The sequence below is a fragment of the Cetorhinus maximus genome, chromosome 15 (genome assembly GCF_964194155.1).
Source record: "Cetorhinus maximus chromosome 15, sCetMax3.hap1.1, whole genome shotgun sequence".
Classification (NCBI taxonomy): domain Eukaryota; kingdom Metazoa; phylum Chordata; class Chondrichthyes; order Lamniformes; family Cetorhinidae; genus Cetorhinus; species Cetorhinus maximus.
The window spans coordinates 2,563,454-2,585,126 of record NC_135893.1 but is presented as its reverse complement, the minus strand read 5'-3'; the positions used below and the strand labels follow the sequence as shown (position 1 = coordinate 2,585,126).

General features: G+C 45.0%; 1 protein-coding gene across 2 annotated transcripts in view; it reads right to left on the bottom strand.

Moving 5' to 3' along the window:
- Positions 1 to 21,673, bottom strand: part of phc2b (polyhomeotic homolog 2b (Drosophila)) — a 286,708-nt gene that overhangs the window by 249,724 nt on the left and 15,311 nt on the right. For both annotated transcript variants that reach the window (XM_078557757.1, XM_078557758.1), the window contains exon 2: positions 3,403 to 3,514. The gene's annotated coding sequence lies outside the window, so the exon portion shown is untranslated. The remainder of the gene's footprint in view (positions 1 to 3,402; positions 3,515 to 21,673) is intronic.

Genomic DNA, 21,673 nt, shown 5'->3' with positions numbered 1-21,673 from the left:
CTGCTTCCCCGACCCCCAACCCTCCCCTCGCTATTAACTGTGTTAGCAATAACGGACCAGCGGACTCTGAGAATGACGATGAGGTGTGCTTTGCAGATGCCAGGTTAATCGCAAAGGGCAGGGAAAACCAGAGAAAAGCTTTTTTTTTTAAATAAAAAAAAATATACATTTTTAAAAGCAAATATCAGTGACCTACTAAATACAGAGGCAATAAAAGCGGGTTTCTCCATTAGTTGTCATGCGTGCTTTGCCCAAAGGCAGGTTCTTAGCTTATTGTCTGCTTCATCCTGAGCCATTTTCTTGGCAGTTTTTGTCAGTCAGGAGAATTATACAATGCCATGGCCTCAAACAAATATAAAGCACGTACTGACTATAATATATTCATGGGTAGATTTAAGTACCGTCAACAGCTGTGCTGGATTTTGAGTACGTGAATGAATGGTACCAGGTAAATAGGATGGGTAGCGATTCTGTAAGTGACATTCAGAATAGGTATAAACACGTACATCTGTTCTATGCTCAAGCATGGTTTTGAAATATGTGGGGTTTGGTTACATGAACTGCCAACATTTCTCAAGCACAGAGCACTATTGTTATGGATAGCAAGCCACATGTATCAGGAATTATCAGTTGGGTTTAAATCAAGAATGTACACATGGTAATTTAGACTCTCTGATCAGTTAGTTAAACAAAGTGGGGCAGGATTAGACAGAACACTGCTTTTCCATGGAACCCGGGTTTAACGCCCCATTGAAGTCAGTGCATAAGGTGCAAACCTGATGTTCCACCTCATCCCACTGGTTTTCCACCCAGTTTACCTTGGAACTGCCCCCATTGCGTTAGTTCAATTCTGACCAAAACCTTTGGGAAAGATTGCAGCATTTAACAAGGTTATCATCCTCTATATCCTAACCTGGACAGAAACAGGTGCTTTGTGAACTTGATGTTTAAATTATGCGTGCATTTGGCACCAGGGTTGCGAGTTCCCAAGTTTGAAACAAAATGAATGAAGTCTGAAATGCCAAGGTCCCATCCAACAACTGAAGCGCACACTGCCACAGTCAGAATAGAACAAAAACCATCAATTACTGGTTTACAGAGTGAATGTAGAACTGGATCTACAGGGGGAAAAAACCTCTCTCAATGTGTTATTGTTTCATGACCATGACTCACCCTCCAGGGCAGTAAGTAGGTCATTAGCTGTAGTCCATGAAGGATTGGAAGCATTCCTCAGCAGAGCAATAGTCGGGATTTTAAATTTATTAGAAAATAATTTGCATACAACAATGTGAACTGATGGCACATTTAAATGAATTGTTGTATAATAATTAAATAGAAGTTGGCATTAGAGCATCACCTACCTAAAATAAGCATATGCTACCCTGTAGCACAGGCTCCTTTGACAGCACCTTCCAAACCCACAACTATCTAGAAGGACAAGGGCAGCAGATAGATGGGAACACCACCACCTGGAAGTTCCCCTCCAGGTCACTCACCATCCTGACTTGGAAATATATCACCGTTCCTTCATTGTCGCTGGGTCAAAATCCTGGAACTCCCTCCCTAACAGCACTGTGGGTGTACCTACACCACATGGACTGCAGCGGTTCAAGAAGGCAGCTCACCAACACCTTCTCAAGGGGCAATTAGGGATGGGCAATAAATGCTGGCCCAGCCAGCGACACCCACATCCCGTGAATGAATAATAAAAGAGAAAGCAATCCTTTAACTACAGCACACTACTTTAGGTCAATAACACTGCCATGTTTGTATTATTACAGTCTCAATATGGGGCACTAGCACGTGCTGAACAGAAGGTAAACTGGCACTTCATAGTCCAAAACACAAAAACAATCACACACTGTCTAGTAATCCAATATTCCCTCCACCCAACCTCTGCACCCTTCCCTCCTCCCACCCCCACCCCCACCCCCACCCTCACCCTCACCCTTTCTCCCCTCCTCTGGCCATTGCTGTTGACTTTTTTCAGAGAGCTGGTCCTTGGGTTGTGGGGCACCTTACATGACCATCGCTCAATTAGTCATTCTTCATGTGTGTGGCTTGAGTAGAGACTATTGAACCATGAAAAGCAAGAGCGGATCCCAACCCATTATCCAATGCCAGCACACGATACAGCAAGAGTAACCAGACAGTGACTAGGAAAAATTAAAGCAAAATACTGTAGATGCTGGAAATCTGAAATAAAAACAGAAAATGCTGGAAAAGCTGAGCAAGTCTGGCAGCGTCTGTGGAGGGAGAAACAGAGTCTGTGTGACTCTTCTTCAGTGACTGGGAACCCTGGCTAATTCTAACAAATAGTGGCCCACAGGTGCTGAGGTCAATCTTAGAGCTCATTTCAGCTTCGAATCTGCAAACTCAGTACCGGTTGGCTGCCAAACCTGACCCCTTCCTGGCCTGGGTGGCCCACTTTCCAGATGAGCCATCGGGGGAGCTCGGACCAAGGAATTTCTGGTGTTGCAAAGTAGCTGCAAGCAACATTAATTTTGTAAGCTCCATTTGCTGTTAGTTTGGATTCAGCTCAGATCACATTGACCCAGATAAAATTAATTCAGTATGGCCAGCAATCCATTTGCACTTGAATGCTGTAAGTCCTGCATGAATAGATTGTTATCAGGGCTTTCACATTACATGGGCACAATACAGTCACATATTGTGAATGTTCTCCACGGTGCAGCTCCACACATTCACGCGCACAAACAAACCAGCTCAAAGGGCGAGTTCTCCCATGGGAACATTTTTAAAGACAAATCTCTAATGGCCAAAAAATTGTATCATGTTACCTTTTGAAAACTGTGCCAGGATGAGTTACACCCATTAATTATGAAAATTACAGTAGAGTTAATGTTTGCAAAGAGATTGTTTGTCCACAATCAGCCCTCCATCTTTCAAAGCGGCCAAAGGAAATGGCAAAAATAAGAATTCAATGTTGGCATCATGTTGGAGACCGCCCCCCTCCAACTGCCCCACCCACAATGGATCCTGAGGATTGTTCCTCTAGTGAGAGGGGGGGTACAGTTACCTTTCCCTGAACCAATAACATGGCATTGCAGGGACACGGTGTATCAGTCACTGTCCCAGCCCAGAATCATTAGCCAGCGACTGTGATTCGAAGGTGTACGCGGGCACTGAGCTGAGGACAGATTCGGAGGTGCTCCCTCCTTTCCCATCCCTGATGACACAGCCAAGTGACAGGCACTGTGCTCACTTCCCGAAGAAGCATCTTCTCCCTGCAATCCCAGAGAGCTACTGGTGACCATGGAACCTTATCCCAGGAGCAGTCACAACCTTCAGGAAAAGGCCACTTAATGGTGGGGAGGGGCGGGGGTGAAGAAAAAAAAACATAAATAGCCGCATAATCAGGAAAAAAAAAGTCATACTCACATCTGGAAGCTGGCGTTGTTGGTGAAAGCATCTGCACGGCCAGTTAGAATCCAATAAGCATTTCTGCTCCTGAACATCCTTCAAACAAATCCCTTCATCTCTGTAGCCTCGCCTGAGAAAGAATAGACATCTGTTCACTGAACAACATATTCCAGGTGTTGGGTGCGTTTTCAACTGATTGTTACACTGGGGCACAACTGTTTCCATAACTTTACTCCCAACGGGCGCCAAAGCCCAACAATCTGTAGTTGCCCACGTCATGTCTGCCACCCTTCTTTACCTGCCCTCAGTCATCAGGGTAAGTCACAGTTTAACTCAAATGAGACAATCTATCCCAGTGTAGATAAAAAAGAGATGATTATTTACAGTCATTGAATAGAATTGGGTTCAGGTACTTACCAGATTCTCAGATTGGGGGAGCGGGGGAATGCCCAGTTGTTTTGGTTTTTTTTTAAAAATGGTTCATCACGCAAGACAATAAACGGACTTTTTTGTTTTGGTTTGTAATGACGTGACGAACATTTTATGCTGTTGTCTAGCACAAACTGTGCCGGCACAGTTGCCATTGGGTACCTGCACAGTACAATGCTGGCACGATCACAGTCACCAAGGTTATTCAAGAATTTACAGGCAAAGTTTGAGCCGTGTAACACCACAAATAATTTAAAAGTAAGTGGGTGGTACATATACACACTGTGGCTACAAGAGGTCAGAGGATAGGAATCCTGCAGCGAGTAACAGCAAGAGGGTAGCCAGGGAAAGGGTAGGCCCACTCAGGGACAGAGGTGGGAATCTGTGTGCGGAGCCAGAAGAAATGGGAGAGATACTAAATGAGTACTTCTCATCAGTATTCACCAAAGAGAAGGACTTAGCGGTCGGTTTGTCTAGGGAAGAATGTGTAGATAGCCTGGGTCATGTTGAGATCAAAAAAGAGGAGGCGTTAGGCGTCTTGAAGAGTATTAAGGTGGATAAGTCCCCAGGGACAGATGGGATCTACCCCACAGTACTGAGGGAGTCAAGGGAGGAGATTGCTGGGGCCTTGACAGAAATCTTTGTATCCTCATTGGCTACGGGTGAGGTCCCAGAGGACTGGAGAATAGCCAATGTTGTTCCATTGTTTAAGAAGGGTAGCAGGGATAATCCAGGAAATTACAGGCCAGTGAGCCTTACGTCAATGGTAGGGAAATTATTGGGGAAGATTCTTCGTGACAGGATTTACTACCATTTGGAAGCAAATGGGCATATTAGTGAGAGGCAGCATGGTTTTGTGAAGGGGAGGTTGTGTCTCACTAACCTGATCGAGTTTTTCGAGGAAGTGACAAAGATGATCGACGATGGAAGGGCAGTGGATGTTATATACATGGATTTCAGTAAGGCCTTTGACAAGGTCCCTCATGGCAGACTGGTACAGAAGGTAAAGTCGCACGGGATCAGAAGTGAGCTGGCAAGATGGATACAGAATTGGCTTGGTCATAGAAGACAGAGGGTAGCAGTGGAAGGGTGCTTTTCTGAATGGAGAGCTGTGACTAGTGGTGTTCCACAGGGATCAGTGCTGGGACCTTTGCTGTTTGTAGTATACATAAATGATTTGGAGGAAAATGTAATTGGGCTAATTAGTAAGTCTGCAGACGACACTAAGGTTGGAGGAGTTGCAGATAGTGAAGAGGATTGTCAAAGGATACAACGGGATATAGATCGGTTGGAGACTTAGGCGGAGAAATGGCAGATGGAGTTTAATCCGGACAAATGCGAGGTAATGCATTTTGGAAGGTCTAATACAGGTAGGAATTAAACAGTAAATGGCAGAACCCTTAAGTGCATCGGCGGGCAGAGGGATCTGGGTGTACAGGTCTACAGGTCACTGAAAGTGGCAATGCAGGTGGATAAGGTAGTCAGGAAGGCATATGGCATGCTTGCCTTCATTGGCAGGGGTATTGAGTATAAAAGCTGGGAAGTCATGCTGCAGCTGTATAGAACCTTGGTTAGGCCACACTTGGAACATTGCGTGCAATTCTGGTCACCACATTACCAGAAGGATATGGAGGCGTTGGAGAGGTCGCAGAGGAGGTTTACCAGGATGTTGCCTGGTCTGGAGGTTATTAGCTATGAGGAGAGGTTGGAGAAACTCGGATTGTTCTCACTGGAGCGACGGAGAATGAGGGGCAACTTGATAGAAGTTTACAAAATTATGAGTGGCATGGACAGGGTAGATAGTCAGAAGCTTTTTCCCAGGGTGGAAAAGTCAGTTACTAGGGGACATAGATTTAAGGTGAGAGGAGAAAACTATAGAGGAGATGTGCGGGGCAAGTTTTTTACGCAAAGGGTAGTGAGTGTCTGGAATTCGCTGCCAGAGGAGGTGGTGGAAGCAGGTACGATAGTGGTGTTTAAGAGGCAGCTTGACAAATACATGAATAGGATGGGAATAGAGGGATACGGACCCCGGAAGTGCAAAATGTTTTAGCTGACGGGCAATATGATGGGCGCAGGCTTGGAGGGCCGAAGGGCCTGTTCCTGTGCAGTACTTTTCTTTGTTCTTAACTCACCTCCTGACTCCCCAAAGCCTGTCCACCATCTACAAGGCACAAGTCAGGAGTGTGATGGAATACTCCCCACTTGCCTGGATGAGTGCAGCTCCTACAACACTCAAGAAGCTCGAAACCATCCAGGACAAAGCAGCCCCGCTTGATTGACTCCCCATCCACTAACATTCACTCCCTCCACCACCGACGTACAGTAGCAGCAGTGTGTACCATCTATAGGATGCACTGCAGGAATTCACCAAAGCTCCTTAGGCAGCACCTTCCAAACCCACGACCACTACCACCTAGAAGGACAAGGGCAGCAGATAGATGGGAACACCACCACCTGGAAGTTCCCCTCCAAGTCACTCCACCATCGAGACTTGGAAATATATCACTGTTCCTTCACTGTCGCTGGAAAATCCTGGAACTCCCTCCCTAACAGCACCGTGGGTGTACCTACACCACATGGACTGCAGCGGTTCAAGAAGGCAGCTCACCACCACCTTCTCATGGGCAATTAGGGTTGGGCGATAAATGCTGGCCCAGCCAGTGACGCCCACATCCCATGAATTAAAAAAATACACATCAAAAAGCCAGTGTGTGTGAACCACAGGGTGAAACATGGATTCGTGGCCAGAATCACACATCTCACTCTGATCAAAACTGGACCTCCTAATTTTCACAAAAAGAAAATGATAATCAAAATCAGGTCATTTTTATATTAAAAAAATTAGCTGTCAGAGATAGATATTTTTTCCGATGTAAAGGCTTTCTATAAACCCCAAATCCAGGTTATTCCTTTAGGGATCAGACCATTACATAACATTTAATAGAGTTTAGTCACTCATTTACAACTGTTTCAACAGGAACAGTTAAATTCTTAATATTTCCAAGGAAAATGGGAACATGAAATTACATTTACAACAACTTGCATTTATATAGTGCCTTCCACGCAATACAACCTTTCACGGTGCTTCATAAAAATCAGACAAAAATGGTGACACCCTGTCACGAGGGACACGTTAGGACAGGTTATCAAATGGTTCGATATGTTTTAACAAGCAAGGTGAAGTAGATTCAGGGAGTGAATTTCCAGAGCATTAGGACTGGCCGCTAATGGCTGAGCGATTAAAATTGGGGATGCTTAACAGCCCAGAATTGGAGGAGCGCAGAGACCCTTGGGAGGGTGGTGGGAGAGGTTACAGAGGCAGGGAGGGGTAAGGCAACGGAGGGAATTTGTAAACAAGGGTAAGAATTATAACAAAGCGAGGCATTGTTGGACAGGGCGTGAAGATAGGTTAGCACTGGGGTGATGAGCAAAACGGGCCTTGATGCAAGTTAGGGCACGGGAAACAGAGGAGCTTTGGGTGAGCCGAAGGGTGGAAAATGAGAAGCTGGCTGGGAGAGCTTTGCAATGGTTTACAGCATTACACGGGCCATTAAGTTGCAACTAGATAAAGCATAGTGAACACAAGTCACAGAGTATCAAGGAGAGCATTAAATCATTATCAAAACTGAACCTTTTTGTTATTGCTTTCCCTCTGGTGCACAATCAGTCTCTGCAGTGCAATAATATAAAACAGCCTAGTTATACAGCAGATACCGATCTGACATTTACTCCAGAGAGAGAGAGTGCCGAACGCAGCTAGCATTGAATTGAACTAACTAGGCAGCTGGTAAAGTCAAGCAGAACTTCAGATATTCCTACATTTTTATTATGAGGAAACATCCCGAAGGACAAAATGTCTCTTTGTTAATATTAAACTGCGCTATTTTATACTAATCACAGTTATACTACCAATGGTGCAAAACCAAAGCATTAAAAACAAACGATTGGCACTGGGCTCGAACCATCAGACAGAATTCAACCTGCCATCAGTTTGGTGTCTTTACTTTTTGGCTATACTCCCTTTGTGTCAGTGTAAACAACATCCCATTAACAAAAACTCTCTCGGATTCAAGTAAAATTCTGCGCAGAGCAAGCATAGGGTTTTAGTATAGCACGGCACAGGAGGTCACCATCCCTCTCCTTCAAAGTGCAATCCAGTTAGTCCCACTTCCTTGTTCCTTCCCCATATCCCTGCAAATCTTTCCTCTTTCCAGTATTTATCCAATTCCCTTCTGAAGGTTACGATTAAATCTGTACCCACCACTCAATCAGCCAGTGCCTTCAAAATGCAAACCACTCATGGGGTAACTAACCTTACAAAGCTGGGGGGGGGGGACAAAACTAGTCTTCCTGATGGTCTCCGCACGTGAACAAAACTATCCAACCTCTGCAGCGTCGGTTTTATGGAGCCAGGTGGGGTCCCACGTCAGTTACACACCCGGGTAAAAACGGGTCTCCATCAAACACCCAGCCTTTGATGTCATGGTGCTGACTTCATTGCCAAACTGTACCAGCAGCAGTTACATGCAACACTTATAACACAAGTTATCTCTTCTTGCTGATGCATATTCAGTTACGTCCCCCACTCAAGCACATTCCTTAGCCCTTCAAGTACATTTTGTACTGTACAAGAATATCTATCCTCTTCTCAAAGATGACGCTCACCCAGCAAGTCCTCTGACCTTTACCCCAGTGGGATCACAGATAAGTGAGCACCTCTCAAAAGGATAGCAGAAACTCATCTCAATACATTTTGCCCTTTATCATCACAAGAATTTATCAACTGGTTTTTTAACAATCCTGGGAACGTAACTGCGTTTATAAAAAAGTATCTCTTTTGGTCAAGTGCTTCTTGATAAAATATGTGTTGATATCAACATATTAAAAAAAAGGCCCACAATACATTTAACGGCAAAACCCCACATTCACTGGAGCCAAAAGCCTCTACATGTTGTGGCAAAGTGAGGTACCCTGTTTCTTTAAGAGAATGCAAGTGTACCGATCACGTGGCTGCACTGACGAATCACTGTACAGCGCGGGCAACTGGGAACTAAGTTTAATTCTGGAGGTTTCTGAGTGAGCACGTATGACCTGGTGCTCTGCCCTATGTCTCAATAACCCATCACTATTTATTCTTACATCAGTCTCTCCCCCTTATTGATTGCAAGCAGCAATTGAGGAGAACATAGGAAGGCGTGCAGTTAGAGTTTGGTTGGCCAACGAACTCATTTACCCAAGACATAAAACATGTTCAATCACATGGGTTGAGTTGTGCATGTTTGTGCTCAGAGGGACAGGATCGACAGTGACCAACACACACAAGTGAAATCAGGCAGGGAGGAGCACACATGGAATACTCCCACCAATTCTCATTGTATTTAAAAAAGGGAAGGTCAGAAAATCAGGTGGGCTTGTTCTGAGTGCAGGATCCCCACGAGTTTCCCTCCAAGTTCTGGGCCCCAGCTGATCCCATTGGCCCAGATACAGGGGCATCTGCCCCACCAACTTGCAGTAAAAATAGCCGATTCCCCAGCATAGCAGCAAGGAATACTAAAACTCCATTGCGTCTGTTGCTCTGTTCCCAAATTGCAACGCTTTTGGCTCAAATGAAAAAGGCTCCTTCTGTGACATGGCCCATTAAAAAGGTGAAACAAGTCACAGATCTGCTGGAGCCACAGCACTTTTCCCTCGTTCGTGTCGAAGTTTCAAGTATTGTTCCCGCAGCAGATTTTGCAAAATGGTATTTCCCTCCATCGTTCCCGAGCTAAGGGAAGGTGGAAGCAAAAGCAAAGCCAACTGGAACTCTTGCCCCTGACCACACAGTGGTGACCTGTGCTAAGGGGGCATTGGAAGCTCATTTTGACTTTGGGTGTGGGTTTAAACTCCCGCGATTGAATAACCTCCCGAGAGACATCACTGCCCATTTTAAATGCCGATTGAAGGCGAGAGGAGAAGTGAAGACACAGGAGATATACGACAGGCAGCTGGTACAATATCACTATCACCGAGATAAACATGATCCCCATTGGGTGTGCCAACTGCATCAGCTGAAGTGAGACACGGTTTCACACTTCTCGAAACATGACATGAAGTGAAGTGGAAGTTGGAGGGCAGCAGAGGTCACCATTAACCCTTTCCCAAATCTAGAGGGCAGGGTCATCAGTGAGAAGATGGCAGGAACCAGTGCTTTCCTGGTCTGGATCCCTTGGGCCAGGAGAATCACAGAGGCTCCTGGTTGTTCCCTCAAGGAGTGGCCAAATGGTTAAACGTAAAAGTCAAATGGCAGCGGTTTCTTTGCAGCTTCTTCCCCGACAATAACAGCTCACTCTGCCAAGATTAGGGCATAAACTCTGATAAAATTACATGGGAAATACAAATGACAGGAATACATCATAATGACATATTCCCCTCAGCGTTGCTGGGAACCAGAGATTACAGGGTCATAAAAAGGTTACAAGAAGAGGTAATTTGGCCCGTCGTGCGTGTGATAGCCCCCTAAAGGAGCAATTCACTGAGTGCCACTCCCCCACCTTCTGCCCGTATTCTTACACATTCCTCCTTTTCAGATAATGATCAAATTCCATTTTGGAAGCCTCACTTGACCCTGCCTCCATCACACTCTCAGGCAGTGCATTCCAGATCCTAATCACTCGCCACATGAGAAACTTTCTCCTCAGACCTCCATTGCTTCTTTTGCCAATTTGTGCCCTCTCGTTCTTATTCATTTCACTGATGGGAACAGTTTCTCCCCATCTACTGTCCAGACCCCTTCTGATTTTGAACACCTCAATCAAACCTCCTCACAACCTTCTCTTCTCTAAAGGAGGGACAGTCCCAACTTTTCCAATCTTTCTATATAACTGAAGATGTCTGTGATCAAGATGTCCATTGCTGCTTTGGGCCATTAAACCAATGCAGGATGGAATATGCAGGCTTTGGCACAGTTTGGATACCCGCTCCTCCCAATTATGTTCCATCCATTCCCTCCACATTGTCACACAGTGCCAGCAGTGTGTACCATCTACAAGATGCACTGAAGAAACTTTCCTTAGACAGCACCTTCCAAACCCATGACCACTACCATCTAAAAAGGACAATGGCAGTAGACACATGGGAACACCACCGCCTGCAAGTTCCCCTCCAAGTCACTCACCATCCTGACTTGGAAATATATCGGCCGTTCCTTCACTGTCGCTGGGTCAAAATCCTGGAACTCACTCCCTAACAGCACTGTGGGTGTACCTACACCACATGGACTGCAGCGGTTCAAGAAGGCAGCTCACCACCACCTTCTCAAGGGCAATTAGGGATGGGCAATAAATGCTCACTTTGCCAGCGACACCCACATCCCATGAATTAAAAGAAGGGGTTGGTGGCCCCATGTGTGTGTCAGAGAGCCTGGTGGCCTACCTAGTAAAGAAATACCTTGAGCTCGAGATGGCTGAGGGGTGGGGGGAAGAAAAAAATCACTGAAGCTGGGGACACATCCCTCTACGTGTGGAGTTCCTGCTTTACATGAATGCTGCAATAAACAAACCCCTGTCGCAACTTCCTGAGGAATTAGGAACACTCGAGTGGTTTGGGCAGACGTACCCACCACTCACTGGATTTTCTTTTTTATTTGAGGGAGATATGTTGATGGGAACCGTCCTGCTATTTTTCTAGGAGTGCCATGGAATATTTCATGTTCACCTGGCCAGGAAGACAGGCTTCAATTTAAAATCTTGCCAAAAAAAAACCTCACCCAATTCCAACATTGCATCGTTCCCTCCTCATGGACTGAAGGGTCAGATCATGGTGTTCAAATCCTGGAACTGTGTTTTAACTCTCAATCCTCTAACTTAAAAGCGAGTGCACCGACACAGAGCTAAATAACAGAAGGCCAGCTGGAGTTTGGCTATAGCTTTGCAACAATGGCTTATCTGTCTTATTTTTTGCAATTCAACCTTGTGTGCTCATGGATGTTTTGCAATCGGACTCCCAGCTATCTGCCGACAGACACTTGTCCCTCTCCTCACCACGTGAAAGGCTCACTATCAGGTGAGAAAAGTCGTATTCTCTAATCTGCTAAGGACACCAGGAAAGAGGAAAGCACCAAAAGTACATCCACCGGCGGCAGTAGCCCAGGGCTGGCTGTCTAGAACAGAACTCCAGCTGCTCACATCTGGCCAGAAGCCCAGCCGGCTCTGTTTAAAGCTACCATTTTTTACAAATACTTGCACAGAACCCCGGCTATAAGATTTTAAAAGTAGAACTGAAGCAGAGGCCCCTCATCAGAAAGCAGTGAAAATTAATGGATAAATTTGTAACTATAACATACAAACTGAAGCTCACGCACTGCTCTCAAGGCACTGCAACTTTCCAATTTATTTCTACCCCATGGCCATAATCAATCCTCATATCTTCATTCCGATTGTAACTTTTCCTAATTAGATCTAAGTTCAATATGGCAACCCTCATTTGGTCCAGTTCCAAATCAATAGTTGAGAATAATCCTTTTCTCAGGGCTTATTCCATCACAGGAACATGCCGTGTAGCTTTATAACACGAGAGCGGACCTACACAGTGCTCTGTGCCCGACTGAAAAATGCCACACAGCCTATTCTGATCTTCAGTAATGCTTCAACTCAATATACACTCCCTTCGAGTCTCAGCTGTGGCTCAGTGGGTAGCACTTTTGTCTCCGAGTTAGAAGGTTGTAGGCTCAAGTCCCACTGCAGGAGCAGGACAGGAATCCAGGTTAAGACTCCGAGGGAATCTGTTGGAGCTGCCGTTTCTCAGGTGAAAGGTTAAACTGAGGTCCTATGTTCCCTCTCGGGCGGAGGTGAAAGATCCCAAGCTATTCTGAAGAAGAGCAAGGGAGTTCTCCCCATTGTCCCGGGGCTAATATTTATCCCTCAATTAACATCACAGAACCAGATTATCCCGTCATTAGAACTTTGCTGTTGATGGGAACTTGCTCTACACAAATTGGCTGCCATGTTTCCTACATTACAACCATGACCGCACTTCATTGGCCATTGGAGTGTGTGCTATTATCATGCCTTTCATGTCTTTTTCAAAAATAAAGACATTACAAAACGTGGGCATTTGGATAAACATGTCCAATGACAGGCAACCGGGGGAGACGGTGGTGTCGCTGGACTAGCAATCCAGAGGCCCAGGCTAATGCCCTAGGAACACGGGTTCAACTCTCACTAGGGCAGCTGCTGGAATTTGAATTCAGCTAATAAATCTGGCATATAAAACTAGTCTGGTGACCATGAAACTATCATCGATTTGTCGTAAAAACCCATCTGGTTCACTAATGTCCTTTAGGGAAGGAAATCTGCTGTCCTCACCTGGTCTGGCCTACGTGTGACTCAATGTCCTCTGAAATGGCCTAGCAACACTCACATCCCATGAAAGAATAAAGAATCGCATTCAGTAGTTGTTGGGGCAATCAAGTGTTATCTTTGCGACATTCTTCTATCAAAAGCAATCTGGACTCTTGTGGGCTGATGATAGAGTCTGAATGTTCAGATTAGTCAACACCTCCGTTACCACTGGACAACGTGACCTCTAGGATGGTGGGAGGTGAACCAGATGACCTTGTACTTTTATCATCTTGGACCTTGAATTGTGTAAGTATGTCGTAAAAATGAACTACAAACTGAAAAATAAGTTGGATGGAGCAGCGGAACTGACAGACTGGGGGTTGGGGGGGGTGGGGGCAGTGTTGAAAACAACAGGATATTCAGAAAGGATATGAAGCAGCAGAATCGGAGATTAAAGAGAACGATCCATCTACTCCCATGTCCCATTCTGCCCTCAATACTATTTTGGAAATGGAGAAATCTATCCTAGTTCTACATTCCAAACCTTACCATTTGGAAGTATTGTGACAAATTTATCAGCTCTTCAAACTGCCATTGACGCTATTAGTGCTGAGGAAGGAGAAACTGAAAAGCAAGTGTAGCCAACCAGAGTCTTCCACTTGGGCAATCTTCCTATTTTTGCACTCTCTGTCAATCAGCGCAGAGTCTAGGAAAGTTACAAATGGAGAGCAAGTACTCAGCTTTCCCATCTGCATCACCCTTTAAAAGGTGTTGAATTCCACAGCAGAAATGAAGCCCAGATGGTAATATCTGGAGTGGAGTTTATGAGTCACAAGCATTACAGCCAATGAGAAAAAGGGAATGAGAACGATCAGGAAGTGGAGATGCAGGAACGTGAGACAAGATGGGTGATTTTTTTCAATATATATATACGGACTTAATTTTAAATTCTATTTAAGCGGATGGGTTTGAAGGGGTTAATATTGGGCCCATTTAACTTACTGACCTGGCACTTGAACTCTGAATTGCTGGTCATCCCTAGACAAAGCCAATTTGTGGAAATCAGTTAGCGTCTGCACATATCTGTGAAAAAAAGCAGCTGAGACGTGTCTGCACAAAATGAGCAGTTAACAGGGGAAATTTTAGCAAGGCCAATATTTATCTTCTCTCTTCTTCTGATGCATTTACACAAACTGCAGAGTGTTTACGGCGCTGCAGTTTCATCCTGTTCTCTAAACACGTACTAACACCTTCAAAACAAGGCCTGGTTCTAACAGTAGGAATGTGAACACTGTGCTGCATGTATAATCATTAACTCCTATAATTCTGGATTGTTATTTATTCCAATAAAAACAATGACCCAGATCGTCCAGCGTCTCCAAGGGAAAATCTTGTCTGTGATGAGAAGACACAATGAAGAAAAGCAGGATCTTTTATTAGTCTGTATATTAAAAGAATTAATGCAGGAATATTGACTTACCAGAAAAAGATGAAGATACTATCTATTGGACTAACAGGAGTTAAACTCCATGTAGTAAGTTTGCACTGAATACCAGAGTTAACGGTTAAGCATTGCTCTTCCTATCGGTGATCTCTTCCCCAAGTCACTGCCTGTACTTGGCTCAAATACAGAGTTAATGATCATTTGCCCTGGGAACTACTGGTCCAGTATAAGTCTCCAGGTCCTACCGTGTGCTGATCAACAAACCTCAGAATAGGGGGTTGGCCATTTAGGACTGAGATAGGAGAAATCTCTTTGTTGAAAAAGGTTGTGAATTTTTGCAATCGTTGAGAATATGCAAGACAGAGGTGGTTAGATTTTTGGGTACAAAGTGACTTAAGGAATATGGGGATAGAGTGAGAAGGTGGAGTTCAGGTAACAGGTCAGCCATCATCTTACTGAATGGCAGAGCAGATTCGAAGGGCCATCTAACTCCTCTAGCTCCTATTTCTGATGTTCAATGTTAAATTTGCACGGCATTTCTCCTTTTACACCTGCTTTGGTTTTCAATGCTTTGCCCTCTGATGTACGAAAGCATCTTTGAGATCAGATAAGATGGTTAGGAATTCCTGGCTGTGCAAGTGTTTGCTGTGCTACTACTTCCCAAAACTGTGGGACTCAGTGCTGGAACTCAGCACGGACGCAGATACCAGGACATCTTCGCTTTTCAGTAATCCACCATTTCACTCATCCCCCGAGGGAGGTAAGGGACATGGCCTTCCAGGTGTTTTCTCATGGGATCGGGGATCTCCTTCTCATGGCCTCCTCCATTCAGCCACAAACAAGAAGTGAGAAGTGATACCGAATCTGGGAGCCCATGGTTTTGAAACTTAAAAAAGGCCCGACACAGAAATGATAGTATTTCCAAAGCACCCTGTCATAATCTGTTCTGTCCTCGTTCTTGAAAAGCAAGACTGGCAGATAATAGGAGGGCAAGCTGGAAAGAAGTTGGTGGAATCTGCCGGGAAAATCTTGATGTGAAAATAGATTTGTCCAACAGACTCCTCTTTCTGATTAAGGGGAAGGTGGGAGAGGGAGGGGGCTCTTGACCTGGATGAGATGCGACAGATATACAGGGCACGTTTCATGTTAACTTTAATTATATATTCAGTGATTTACAAGATACATTACCCATGAGTGCACGTACGATTGTACACAGGTGCGTAATATTTCATGTGATGACAAAACGTACCTAAATAATCCACTTGTTGATCTGTCTAAACTAAAGGGTCCAGATTGAACAACTTTTTTTGTAGGGAGGGGGGGGAACAATTGGTCTGCAGCTAGAAATACAGAAGCTTCTTCCAATGTGCAAACTTCCTTCGCTAAATATCAAACACTGATCGACCTTGGCCGACATTTACCCACAACCATTAGACGCAGGGCAGCAGCTTAAACAGTTCCATTGTGTTACACGCTAGAACACTTCATGACAAAAGAGATGAAATATTTTGATCTGCGTTAGATTACTGATTCCAATCTCGATCACTGGTGACAGCAAAAAAAAAAATTAGATTCACACAGAAAAATACCCCCAAGTGTTTTCAATATAAGCTTATAACTCAGGCTAGTTGTTGTCCATGTGGCTTTAGACAGGGTTTGGTAGATGTATATTAGCACTCTACACCCATCAGTGGTTCCTGCCAACTAACAGGGTTTAACAGGTTAATTATTTAAGTTGCCAAGATTCCCCTATCACAGGTTGGGAACCACAAGGGAATATAAGCTGGTCTATTGGACATTCTGTGTTTCAAATCTTGCAAAATGGCAGTCAGTGCAATTGCAAACGGCTCACTCATTGATGCTTCCCGATCCCACACATCTCCATGGATCCTGAAATAGGTCGAGGAAATCCTCTGACGCAGATCAAAACTTCAAACGTCCTGATGTGGTGGTCACAGCTGTGTCTGTGACCTGGGGAAAGGGGGTCGGGTTAATGATTGGCTTGAATGATTCGATGGGCGGCTCTGGTGAAGATGCTTCCAAATTAAGAGTAAGAGGATAACTAACGAAAGAGTTGTGCCCTTAAAAAGGTAACTGGTGTGCGGAGGTGGAAGATGTGGACATGGTTCTTAATGAATACTTTGCGTCTGTCTTCACAAAGGAGGCGGGGGGAGCGGTGCAGACACTGTAGTTCAGGAGGAGGAATGTGAAGTATTGGATGTGATAAACATAGGGGCAGAGGAAGTATTAATGGGATTAGCATCCTTGAAAGTGGATAAATTACCAGGGCTGGCTGAAATGTACCTCAGGCTGTTAAAAGAAGCCAGGGAGGAAACAGGGGGAAGATCTGGCCATCATTTTCCAATCCTCATTGGGAACAGATGTAGTGCCAGAAGATTGGAGGACTGCTAACATCATACTTCTGTTTAAAAATGGAGCGAGGGGTAGACCAAATAATTATAGGCCAGTTAGCCTAACCTCAATGGTGGGCAAATTATTGGCATCAAATTCTGAGCAAAAGGATAAGCTGTCACTTAGAAAGGACACGGATTAAATCAAGGATAGTCAGCGTGGATTTGTTAAGGGAAGGTCGCGTCTGGCTATCCTGTTTGAGCTTTGAGAGGAAACAACAGGGAGGATTGATGAGGGAGAGGAAGCAACGAGGAGGACTGATGAGGGTAGTGTAGTTGATGTGGTCTACATGGATTTTAGCCAGGCTTTTGACAAGGTCCCACATGGCAGGCTGGTTAAAAAAAATAAAAGTCCACGGGATCCAGGGGATTGTAGCAAAGTAGACACAAAATTGAATCAGTGGCAGGAAACAAAGGGTCATTGTTGACGGGTGTTTTTGCAACTGGAAGGTTGTTGGGTTCCACAGGGCTCAGTACGAGGTCCCCTGCTCTTTGTGGTATATATTAATGATTCGGATGGAATCGTAGAGGGACAATGATCAAGAAGTTTGCAGACGACAGGAATACTGGCCACGTGGTTCACAGTGAGGAGGATTGCTGAAGACTGCAAGAAGATATCAATGGATTGGTCAGGTGGGCCGAAAACAAATCACCTCAGAGAAGTGTGAGGTGAGGCATTTGGAGAGGTCAAACAAGGCAAAGGATTACACAACATATGGGAGGATACTGAGAGGTGTAGAGGAAAGTGAGGGATCTTGGAGTGAATGTCCACAGATCCCTGAGGGTAGCAGGACAGGTTGATAAGGTGGTTAAGAAGGCATATGGAGTCCTTTCATTTATTAGCTGAGGCACAGAATATAAGAGCAGGCAGGTTACACTGGAACTGTATAAAACATTAGTAAGGCCACAGCTTGAGCACTGTGTGCAGTTCTGGTCACCTCATTATAGGAAGGATCTAATTGTATTCGAGAGGGTACAGAGGAGATTTATGAGGATGTTGCCAGGACTGGGAAATTGCAGCTATGAGGAAAGTTTTGGATAGGCTGGGGTTGTTCTCCTTAGAACAGAGGAGGCTGAGGGGAGATTTGATTGAGATGTACAAACTTGTGAAGGGCCTGGATAGAGTGCATGGGAAGGGCCGATTTACTTTAGGAGAGAGGTCAGTGACTAGGGGGCAGAGATTTAAAGACATCGGTAGAAGGATTAGAGGGAGATGAGGAAAATGTCTTCACCCAGAGGGTTGAGAGTGTCTGTAACTCACTGTCTGAAGAGGGTGGCGGAGGCAGAAACTCTCAACTCATTTAAAAAGGTATCTTGACGTGCATTTGACACGCCATAACCTCCAGGGCTATGGACCAAATGCTGGAAAGTGGGACTAGGGCGGGTGGCTCATTTTCAGTCGGTGCAGATCCGATGGGCCGAGTGGCCTTTTTCTGTGCCATAGACCTTCGATGATTCGATGCTGGAGTGTCGTGGCTCACCTGTGGTTGCCAGAGTCCAACCAGCCAGTGGTTGTCTAGAGTTAGACAAGGGGCTTGGTTAATGTGACTTCATGGTAGGGTTTTGGCATGTAAAAAGTCAGTAATTGTACCTAGGATTTGATAATGTTCAAAGGCAGCTCAGGGGAATGGTTCTTATTTGTTTGATTATTGAGGATGAAAGTAAGGTGTGTAACATTACAACGAATACATGTCCTGCAATGAGTACTGTAGTCAGTGTATTTATCTGTACCACGTTAGCTCATTTGTCTGAGTTCGAGCATCAGCCCCAGCCTGACAGTGAAGTTACCTACTGAAGATGAGGAGGTGGTACGCGGTGGTACGTGGTGGTACGCGGTGGTACGTGGTGGTACGCGGTGGTACGTGGTGGTACGCGGTGGTACGTGGTGGTACGCGGTGGTACGTGGTGGTACGCGGTGGTATGTAGTACATTCTTGGAAAGCTGGAACACAACACCCAGGATTCTCCGTTTGGCCCCGGAACTTTGCTATTCTTTACCTAGATTTTGAGCACACTATGTCATACCCCCTACAATTCAGAGTGGCCACCGACACTGATCCCAAGTCAAGTATCTAGTCATGTGTAAAATCTCCCATCATTTGACTGACAACTTATATTTGTACAGTGCCTCTGACATGGCAAAACATCCCTTAGACAGGATTTGATACTGAGCCACATAATGAGATATCAGGACAGGTGACCAAAGGTTTGGTCAAAGGAGCGAAAGAGAGGCAGAGAAGTTGAGGGAGAGAATTCCAGAGTTTCGAGTTCAGGTAGCTGAAGGCACAGCCACCAACGGAGGATGAAAATGAGGAATGTTCAAGAGGCCAGAATTGAAGAACAGCAGATATCTCAGAGGGTTGTGGGATTGGAAGTTGTTACAGTGATAGGGAGGGGTGAGACCATGGTGGGAGGGGTGAGACCATGGTGGGTGGGGGGGGGGGGGGGGGGGGGGGGGGGAGAGAGAGAGAGAGAGAGAGAGAGAGAGAATTGAAAATAAGGGCAGGAATTTTAAAATCAAGACATTGCTCAATAAGGGCCCAGTGTAGGTCAGCAAACACAGGGGTGATGGATAAACAGGACTTTGTGCAAGTTAGAATACAAGACTTGGACAAGCTGAAGTTTACAGAGGGTGTAAGGCACAAGGCCAGCCAGGAGAGCACGCGAATAGCCATGGATACAGTGAGCAATGATATGGGCTGGTCCATCTTGGTACCTCGGAGAAGCACAAGGGGCCACATGGCACTCAAAATCAGCAGCAATTCAATGCCAGCGTGTAGGCATGGCAACCAAAAGCATAGTGCCCATAGTAATTCAATCAAAAAAGGCAAAATTACATTGAATCAGGCACAGCAGAGGATGTCACATTAACATGGAGCATGTTTGTAAATCCACACAGCCTATTTCAGAGTAGACTATTTGAGAAGAAACTCATGGAAGTACATGACGCAAAGCATGGCAGATGCATCAGAAGGTGAACACAAGAGAGTGCACACACTCAAATACCACGTGCACTCAAATACTACACACACAAAGACAATATTCTGTTTGTTCTAATATAACTCAGTCTGTGTTTTCTTATTTTTGCAAAAAGGAAAAAAAGTGCTGGTTGTCTAAAAGTAAAGCAAGCTGGACATTTTTGGCTCTCCATAAACATTTTGTTGCTCTTCAGCCAGTGGTGGGCCCCTGTCCCCCTCTGCTCCGGTCCCCCTCGGCCCCGGTCCCCCTCGGCCCCGGTCCCCCTCGGCCCCTGTCCATCCACTACGAGATCGTGGATAATAGCACCTGCTCGGAGATGAAGCATTCCCTTCGTTATCCAATTCCGCTCGAACCTCTTGCTCATTTCTCATCTCCTGCATCATTATTCACAGTCAAAGGGAGAGGGAGTAAGTGAAAATTCTTTATTCTTTCATAAAAGTGAGATGAATCTGAAAGCGTGTGAACTCAACAAGAGAATCACATTAATTATTAACATCAGATGTTTGGCAGATGAGCTTTATAGCGCCTTGACTTTTTATAATGAGAAGCCAGGAGCGTCAAGAGAAACCAGAGAGGTATAAATCTATTCATCACCGTCAGTTATAAAGGATACAAAATCAGTTCAACCTGGAACTTGGCAGATAAATGTACTCGTTTATAGAGACTTCTTATTTTGCCCAGCCTCATTCTACTTGGCTCTTCAGTCTCTTGGCAATCGAAAGGAAATACTGATTTATGATGAGTTTGGATGCTTCTCTGGTAATTAATTTCCATTTTGAATGAGAGCTCAGGACACAACTTGCACAGAATCGCACTATTTTAAACAAGGCCTTAATGAACAAAGGGTTCCTTATCTCCATTTTGGAACAAGTGATGAAATTCAATTAGTGCTTCCTACCAACTTTGCTCAACGGTTAAGTTTAACCAAGAAACAGACTCAACACCCAAAAGAAAATGATTATCCTAATGGAGAAATTTTAACCCTACATACCTGGTGGAAACCACGCGGGTGGGCAGTTAAAATCGAGCAGGTCACTTAACTTCCCTGGAACCAACTGTTCCAGACTTTAACCTGCTCTACTTCACAGGCAGCAAGGCCACCTGTCCAAAGCCAGGTGGGTCCTTTTTCACACGAGCAGGGCGGATTTCAATATCAGAAGCCACCTGCAATTTTAACTCAACGGCCTATCATTTATTTACCTTGTGTCAGCCATGGCTCAAGTTGGTCACACTCTCGTCTCGGTCGGTTAGTTGTGGGTTCAAGTTACAGTGTGAGGGACTTGAGCACCATAATTCAGGCAGACACTCCAGCGCAGTACCAAGGGAGTGCTGCACTGTCAGAAGCGCTACCTTTAGGATGAAATGTTAAAGCCAGGCCTCGTCAGGTGGACATTAAAAAAAAAAAAAATCACATGGCACCATTCTGAAGTAGAGCAAGGGAGTTCTCCCTGATGTCCTGCCGAACACACGACATAGCAGAAGTAGGCCATTCGGCCCCTCAAGCCTGGTCCACCATTCGAGAAGATCATGGCTGATATGGTTGTGTTTCAAATTCAAATTCAAATTCAAATTCAAATAATTAATGTAATGTGAATTTGAAACATTCCCATCTACCCCCTCCCCACCATAACCTTTGATTCCCATGCCTAACAAGAATCTATCCACCTCCGTCTTAAAAATAGTCAAATGGCCCAACCTATAGAGGCAGAG